Consider the following 7,609-nt stretch of genomic DNA (forward strand, 5'->3'; position numbering starts at 1 on the left):
TCTCAGCGGCTCAGGAAGTTGAGGCAGAAGATAGCAAGTTCAAAGCCAGCTTCAAAAATTTAACAAAGTCCTAAGCAACTTAGCAACACCCTGTCTCAAAATCAAAAATATAAAAAGGCTGGGGATGTGGCTCAGTAGTTAAGTGCTCCTGGGTTTAATCCCCAGCATGCACACAAGAAAAGATGACTGATATTCTCCCAAAATAAGACCCCTATTTCAGAAAAAGAAAAAAAAAGAATTCAAGAATGTCCCCTAAGATGTTGGACAAAATTTCAGTTAGACAAGAGAAGTATGATTTAGTGATCTATTTCATAGCATGGTGACTACAGTAAATAAGTATTGTATATTTCCAAATTTCTATAAGTATATATTTAAAATATTCTCACCACAAAAAAAAATGATACCTATGTGAGGTGATAGGTTTGTTAATTAGCTTCATCAAATCATATCATAATATCATATCAAGTATTATTTGTCAATTGAAAATAAATATATTTTTTAAATCCCTTAACAGAAATTGGAAAACTATCAAGGAAAGACAAAGAATACTGACACAGAAAGAGAGTATTTATTAATAGAAGGAAGCAGGAGTGAGATACCTGGGGGCCTACAGTCATGATCAGGTTCTCAGATATGTTTATGTCTCTGGAAAACCTGGGAGTATGTTTACACATGCAGATTCCTTGCTCTGCCCGATGTCTCCCCCAAGGTTCTAGTTCGCTGGATCTGGATGGGACTCTGCAGTTAGTTATTTTTTAAAAGCTCTTCATCCAGCAGTTCAGGAGGCTGAGGCATGAGGATTGTGAGTTCAAAGCCAGCCTCAGCAACTTAACGAAGGCTTAAGCAACTCAGTGAGACCCCGTCTCTAAATAAAATATTTAAAAGGGCTATGGATATGGCTCAGTGGTTAAGCACCTCTGGGTTTAATCCCTGGAGGAGGAGGAGGAGGAGGAGGAGGAGGAGGAGGAGGAGGAGGAGGAGGAGGAGGAGGAGGAGGAAAAGCTCCTTGTGTGATCCTGATGGGGAAATAGATTCACACACAATTGGTTCAGAGCAATGTGGGTACATAACTCTGTTCTCTTTTTGGTAGAGGTAAGGAAAGCTATCTGGAGTCAAAGATTGGAAACAAATATGAAAAAGTAGAGGACACAGACCCAACACATTTCAGAGATATGCTGGTAAATGGAGTCAGAGCAGGCAAAGAGGTAGAATCCAAGTTCAACATAGGCCAAAATGCATAGAACACGTGGCCAGGAGGCAATAGGCCTATCCACTGACTTTGAAACTCAGTTCAGAGCCTAGAGAATGATGATAAAAATTTGCCTAGGAAACTAAGATTAACATCTTCCTGGTTTCCAATTCTGACAATGTTTGTGAAGTCTCTGTGTCCAGCCTGACACTCTCCAGAAAGCCTGAAGCTGAAGCTTCAAATCACCCTAATTCCTCCCAGTTCCAATCACCTTCAGACCTTCATCTGTCAGGTCCTCCCTCACCTCCTCAGTGTCTATCAATCTATTGATGTTCACCTTCTACTTTACCTGGCAAATACTTGGCAATGTATGAGCCAGTGGTGGCCTGGGGAAGGCTCCTTACGCACACTCTTCCCCCCAATTTCAGGGGCTCCAAGTACAAATTTATAGAAGTAACCATCCAAGATGTTCTGTTTCTTACAAAATTGATAATGAGCTCAGGTCCCAGGTTATACCTCCAGTTATAGGGCAGATGTCTTGGGACACCAAACACAACTCTTAATGAGCCTGGGGAATAAACAGACACTCTGCACCAAGAAGGATATCAAAATAATGAATTGGCTTCAGGACAAAACTCATTCCCTATAGTCCTAACTCTGAAAACTACCCCATACTCCCATCTAAATGAAGAAAGAGACTCCCAGGGGACATCCCCCAACATAACCCTTGTACACTTCCCTAGGAGGTGTCTCCATTCTAACCTTACCCTAGGCACTGAGTGTTAGAGTGAATATCTTTTTATACTCTGGGAGTCTGGGGAGTTTTTTGTTTGTTTGTTTTTGTTGTTTTGTTTTGTTTTGCAGCACAGTGGATCTAACCCAGGGCTTTGCACATGCTTTGTGAGTGCTTTACCAATGAGCCCCACCAGAGCCCTACCCTGGGAGTTCTGCTAATGGATAACAGGAAGTGGAAACTGGTCAGGTATTACATGCCCTCAGTTTATGTCCTATACTTTTATACACTTAATCACTGGTTGATCATTGCTCATTCAACAAGTAATTATTGAGCAACGTAGAAATAAAGGAAAACCTACCAAATGTAATCAAAGCCTATGTACCCAGAGTTTTCTATAGCAAGGGAGTCGATCACTATCATTTGACCATTTGGTAGAGACTCAAAGACAGAGGAGTGGGAAAGTTTTCAATTAACAAAAATCATGCCTCAGATGAACTCACTGGTTTTGATATTGCCTCTGCAGAAAGCTGGGGTGGAAAAATTTTAAACTGGACAAAAACAAGAGAAGGTGTGTTCTGAGATGCTGAGGGCCATTACCAAGTAGGTATTGACGCATCGTAATCCTTGCCAGTGTACCCCATGTTAAATGGACTTGCCTTGGAAATTTGCTGCGACCTTGCTTGTGTGTTTGAGAAAGATGACCCTGCTCAAGGTGATCGAGGGTGGATCCAGGTTTGAGGAAGTATCCTGCAGGTTTGAGGAAGTATCCCGGTCCTTGGGCTTAGGGTGTTCCCGGTTTAAGGCGTTTCCCGGTTTAAGAATTATTGCTGCTGGGATTAGGGTGTTCCTGTTGCTTGTTCCCGTTGAGTTCTCGTGAGATTCAAATGGGATTTTGGAAAAAGCCTCGTGGAGTAGGTGAAGTGTGCGGCAGAACGAGACTGCCCCTGAACGTGTGTGGAGGCTGGTGTGAGATCCGGAATAAAGAATTGCTGTTTGAACCTACAAAGCTGTGTGGTGGCTCGTGATTCTGTGCCAAGCCGTTGAACCTACAAAAAAAAAAAAAAAAAAAAAAAAAAAATTCGGATCCATTTTTTCATGAGCGCTCCTCAAATAAAAATATGGACATACACATATACTGACATGCAACACAAAACAGTACACACATAACATACAACACATAAGACAATAATAAGTAAAGGCCTTGTAGCTATACCTAAGTGAAATCTCCATTGCAATGTTTAAAAACTCCACAGTCAAAAAATAAAACACAGTCAAAAAACAAAACTGATCAGAAAAACATTAACCTAGGTTTGTATGAGCTCAAAAAATAAAATAGAACTTTATGATGTGGGAAAAATGCAATAATAAAATAGATATTGAAAAAAAGCACCGTGGTTAATCACTGTCGCAGATGTAAGAATAGCCAAGCTGGAGCTCTGGATATCAGCTGTTATGGATTTCAGTCAAATCATCTTCTTTTTCTGTAGAAATTGCTTTAGTTAGTGTCTCTGGAATCCAAATCGGCTGCTGTTCTCCCTGTAGAAACACAAAAATAAAACCCCGACTCCAGACAAACACTGGGTCAGGAGCTTTCCATTGTCCTGTTAGAATATCTTTCCAAAGTACCTTAGGCTTATGTACATTTTTCGGATACATATGTCTTTCCACAGCATTAAGTCCTGATGAATCCAAATTTAAAAAGTTTAGAGTAAAAAAGGGTTATTTTAAGTTTATCTTTGGGGGATATATACCCCTTTCCAATTCCCTCTTTTTGCTTTAATAAGTACGTTTTAATAGTTTGATGAGCAAAGCAATCTTTTTTTCCGCCAAGAAGGTATCTCGACCACCTTCAATTTAACCTTTTAAAGCCTTTCATTTATCATGTATACTGTACTTTTAAATGTACTTTTTCACCACCTACAGCTTTACTCTTTAAAATGAGGCTTATATTCTGTTTAAATCGCTAAATGTTAGTTTACATGGCTGCCCTTCAACCAAAGGCTCTTTTTTACTCCATTGAGAAGCTTTGTCTCAATCTGCCATGTACAAATATCTTTTTCTTCTTTCTTCCTTTCTTAAGCTTTTAAAGTAAGTCTAGTTTCCTCAAAATCTTTTTAAATGGCATTTGACAACTTTTTACTTTACCACACAAAAATTATCTCATCTAGAAACATTTCTTTTTCCTTTAACCTTTTATATTAAAATATATTTCCACATCTTAAATATTTTTATATCTCTTTTCTAGCTATTAACCCTTTTTATAAATTCACATTCTGAAACAACCCTTATAAAATTACTCCACTTTAATAAGATGAAATACTTTCATGTTTTTTAAGGTACTATTATGCTGTAATTGAAACCCAACTGAAACTTCTTATACTATTTGTATATAAATTACACATGATAGAATCTTAACACTCAGTAACCTTGTTTCAGCAAAGACACAGACCAAAGCAATATTAAACCTTTTTCCATTTACCAATTTATGCAAACACACATAATGTTTAAATATATTACCTTATGGAACTTAATAAGTAAAGAGTACTTGATTTCATATTTAGTGGTTGATATTTTAACACTTTAGCTTGGTAATTAATCAGATGTCTGTAAAAACCAAGATCTTAGACAAATGTAGTAAACAGAACTAGCCATCTCTTTCTTGTTGAAGAAAAATCCTTCTACAGGATACCATGATGGTCCCATTGATAGACTTAATAACTCGTCTGTAAAAAGCCATGGGCTACATTTTTGTATTGTATCAACATATGCCCTAGCTGTTCTTGGTCTTACTGGGGTGCCTCCTTCCTCTAACAATTTGTCTTCCTCAGAGGCGAACAAATTCAAACCTTGAGTCAACCATTTTCCCCAGTTTGCCTGAGAAAGTTCTAGGAACAGGCAACTTGAAATAAAAACAAAATAAATCACAACAAGAACACATTGTTTTTTGAAATGGTCACCCATTTTTTTTTGCTCTCCTTCAGGAGCGAGCAAATTCACTTACCCCCAAGCTTCAGACATCCCCGTACAGGCCACCAAATGCCGAAGCCAAGTGCCAATGACTCGGCTTGGCACAGAATCACGAGCCACCACACAGCTTTGTAGGTTCAAACAGCAATTCTTTATTCCGGATCTCACACCAGCCTCCACACACGTTCAGGGGCAGTCTCGTTCTGCCGCACACTTCACCTACTCCACGAGGCTTTTTCCAAAATCCCATTTGAATCTCACGAGAACTCAACGGGAACAAGCAACAGGAACACCCTAATCCCAGCAGCAATAATTCTTAAACCGGGAAACGCCTTAAACCGGGAACACCCTAAGCCCAAGGACCGGGATACTTCCTCAAACCTGCAGGATACTTCCTCAAACCTGGATCCACCCTCGATCACCTTGAGCAGGGTCATCTTTCTCAAACACACAAGCAAGGTCGCAGCAAATTTCCAAGGCAAGTCCATTTAACATGGGGTACACTGGCAAGGATTACGATGCGTCAATACCTACTTGGTAATGGCCCTCAGCAGACTGGTATGTCTGTCAGTGGTTAAGCTCTCCTGGGCTCAATTCCTGGTACCAAAGTAAGTAAATAAATAGGAGTAAGAAAGTGGATTGCAAAGGAGCAGTGGAAAAATTAATGTGTTACATTCATATTGTTCTTAATTTTTTCTTAATAATCTAGAATTCATGATTATTTAAACCATTAATTGTAGGAAATTTATAATCTGAAATGATATTGTCTGAAGAAATTTTAGGCTAACTTAATCTTGGTCCCTGAAATCTTATATTTATGTGCATAAATAAGTAAAATAAATCAAATTAGCATGTTGTCTTTCCTATAGAATGACATTGTAGCAAAGTGGACTCGTAATAAAAACAGATGTTCTATTTTTACTATAGCTATCAACTCTTACTCTGAATACAAATTCGTGGATTTTACAGTGATATTTCCATACATATGTAAATAGTACTTGAATCCCAACCACTTTCCCTACTTCCATTTCTATCTGTCCCTTCATTTCTTCATCCCTTGTTACCTTCCCTCTTCCCTAATAACCCCTTTTACATTTCCTAGCCATTATTGATTTGTTTTCAAATTGCACATGTTATAGAGAATGTGATATTTGATTTCTGTTTCTGACTTATTCTGTTTAACATAATAGCCACCCTCTCCATCCATCTTAAGTTTTTGTCTTTGTTTCTTTCTTTTCTCTTAAGGGCTTGAAATATACCATTTCATGTTCCTTGGCCTTCAAAGTTTCTGTTGATAGCTCTTATGTTCTTCTTATGAGTTTATTCTATAAGTTCTTTGGTCTTTTTTACAGCTTTTAATGTACTTTTGGCAATTTTTATAAACAAATATGGAGAAGTTCTATTCTGGTCATGTCCATTTGGTGTTCTAAATGCTTCCTGTATCTGGACATCCATAGCATTCAAAAAATTTAAGAAATTTTCTCTATTTTTTTCTCCAAATAAATTGCATTGCCTATAAGCCTGTACTAATACACCATTGTCTATGTTCATAATTCATGAGTTTAGTCTATAAATCAGGTACCAAGGACTTTGTATATTCTGTTTCTTCTTCTTTTTGTTGTCATAACTAACTAAACGTGACATTCATCATTGCCTTCCAACTCTGCTATTTTTTCTTCTGCTTACTCTAGTCTATGATTAAAACTTCGATTTATTTTTTTTAATTTGAAATATTAAGCTATTTATTTCCGAGATTGCTGTTTGATTTCTTTTCAGAAGCTCTATTTTTGCACTGTTCTCTAATGCTTTGTAAGGTTTTTATTACTTTATTCATCTTCTATTTGTATCATCTTTAAATTCATACATTATTTTTAATATCTTTTTGAATCCTTTTTCTGGCGTTTTGTCTACTGCAGTATCATTGGAATCAGTTGCTAGAGAGTTATGAACTTTTGGAGGATCCATGTTACCTTATTTATTCATCTTTCTTATATTTGTGCTAAATTTTGTGCATCTGTGGGGATGTATGTTTCTTCACATTTATGTGAGAGTCTTCTTAGGAAATAACCTTCTCTTGATGATGTATCCTGGGCTATTGGTTTATTTTGTCGAGATTATTTCCAAATTATAGATTTTTTATTATAGACTTTTATGTTTTCCCTGACTGTGACTCATGGGTTTTGTCACAGTTTGTACTATCATAGCCTGAAGGACCAACTCTTTTTGTCAATCTTGTGAGAATGGAGTCACATGATGTAGGCAGTGGATTATGTGGGCTGCATTTTTTGTGGTCATTACTGTAGCCTTGTCATTAATTTTCCATCTGCAAAGGCATGGGAGAGACCTAGTGCCACAGTCCAGCTGGGCAAAGTAACCGAGAGGTGACAAGCAACTGAAGGTTGAAGTGGGAACTGAAGGTAACTGAAGGTAACTGCTTTATTGCGGAACAGCAGGGGTATATATATCTAACTGATTTACATAAAGCATGACTTAATCAGCATCATCCAATCATTGCATTGCTCCCCTACAGATACAGCAATCAGCCAATAAGGAGTCCTCACTATCTTGATGGCTCGGTGGCATTGCCTCACAAGCCACTCCTCCTGGCAAACTGCCAGGCACCATCTTGACTTGGTCGCAGCCTCCAACAACCTAGGCTGAGATGCTGCTAGGTGCAGACTTCATACCTGCACAACTCTGTAAACAGAGTTGTTTCA

The 7,609-nt window shown here is 38.0% G+C and overlaps 1 non-coding gene across 1 annotated transcript; it reads right to left on the reverse strand.

Annotated features, from left to right (window-relative positions):
* Positions 1–2,316: 2,316 nt before the first annotated feature.
* Positions 2,317–2,454, reverse strand: LOC144249583 (U4 spliceosomal RNA). The gene has a single exon (XR_013342240.1). It is a non-coding gene; the product is annotated as a U4 spliceosomal RNA (small nuclear RNA).
* Between the last annotated feature and the right edge of the window lie 5,155 nt (positions 2,455–7,609).

The sequence above is a fragment of the Urocitellus parryii genome, chromosome 1, assembly GCF_045843805.1.
Source record: "Urocitellus parryii isolate mUroPar1 chromosome 1, mUroPar1.hap1, whole genome shotgun sequence".
In the NCBI taxonomy this organism is placed as follows: domain Eukaryota; kingdom Metazoa; phylum Chordata; class Mammalia; order Rodentia; family Sciuridae; genus Urocitellus; species Urocitellus parryii.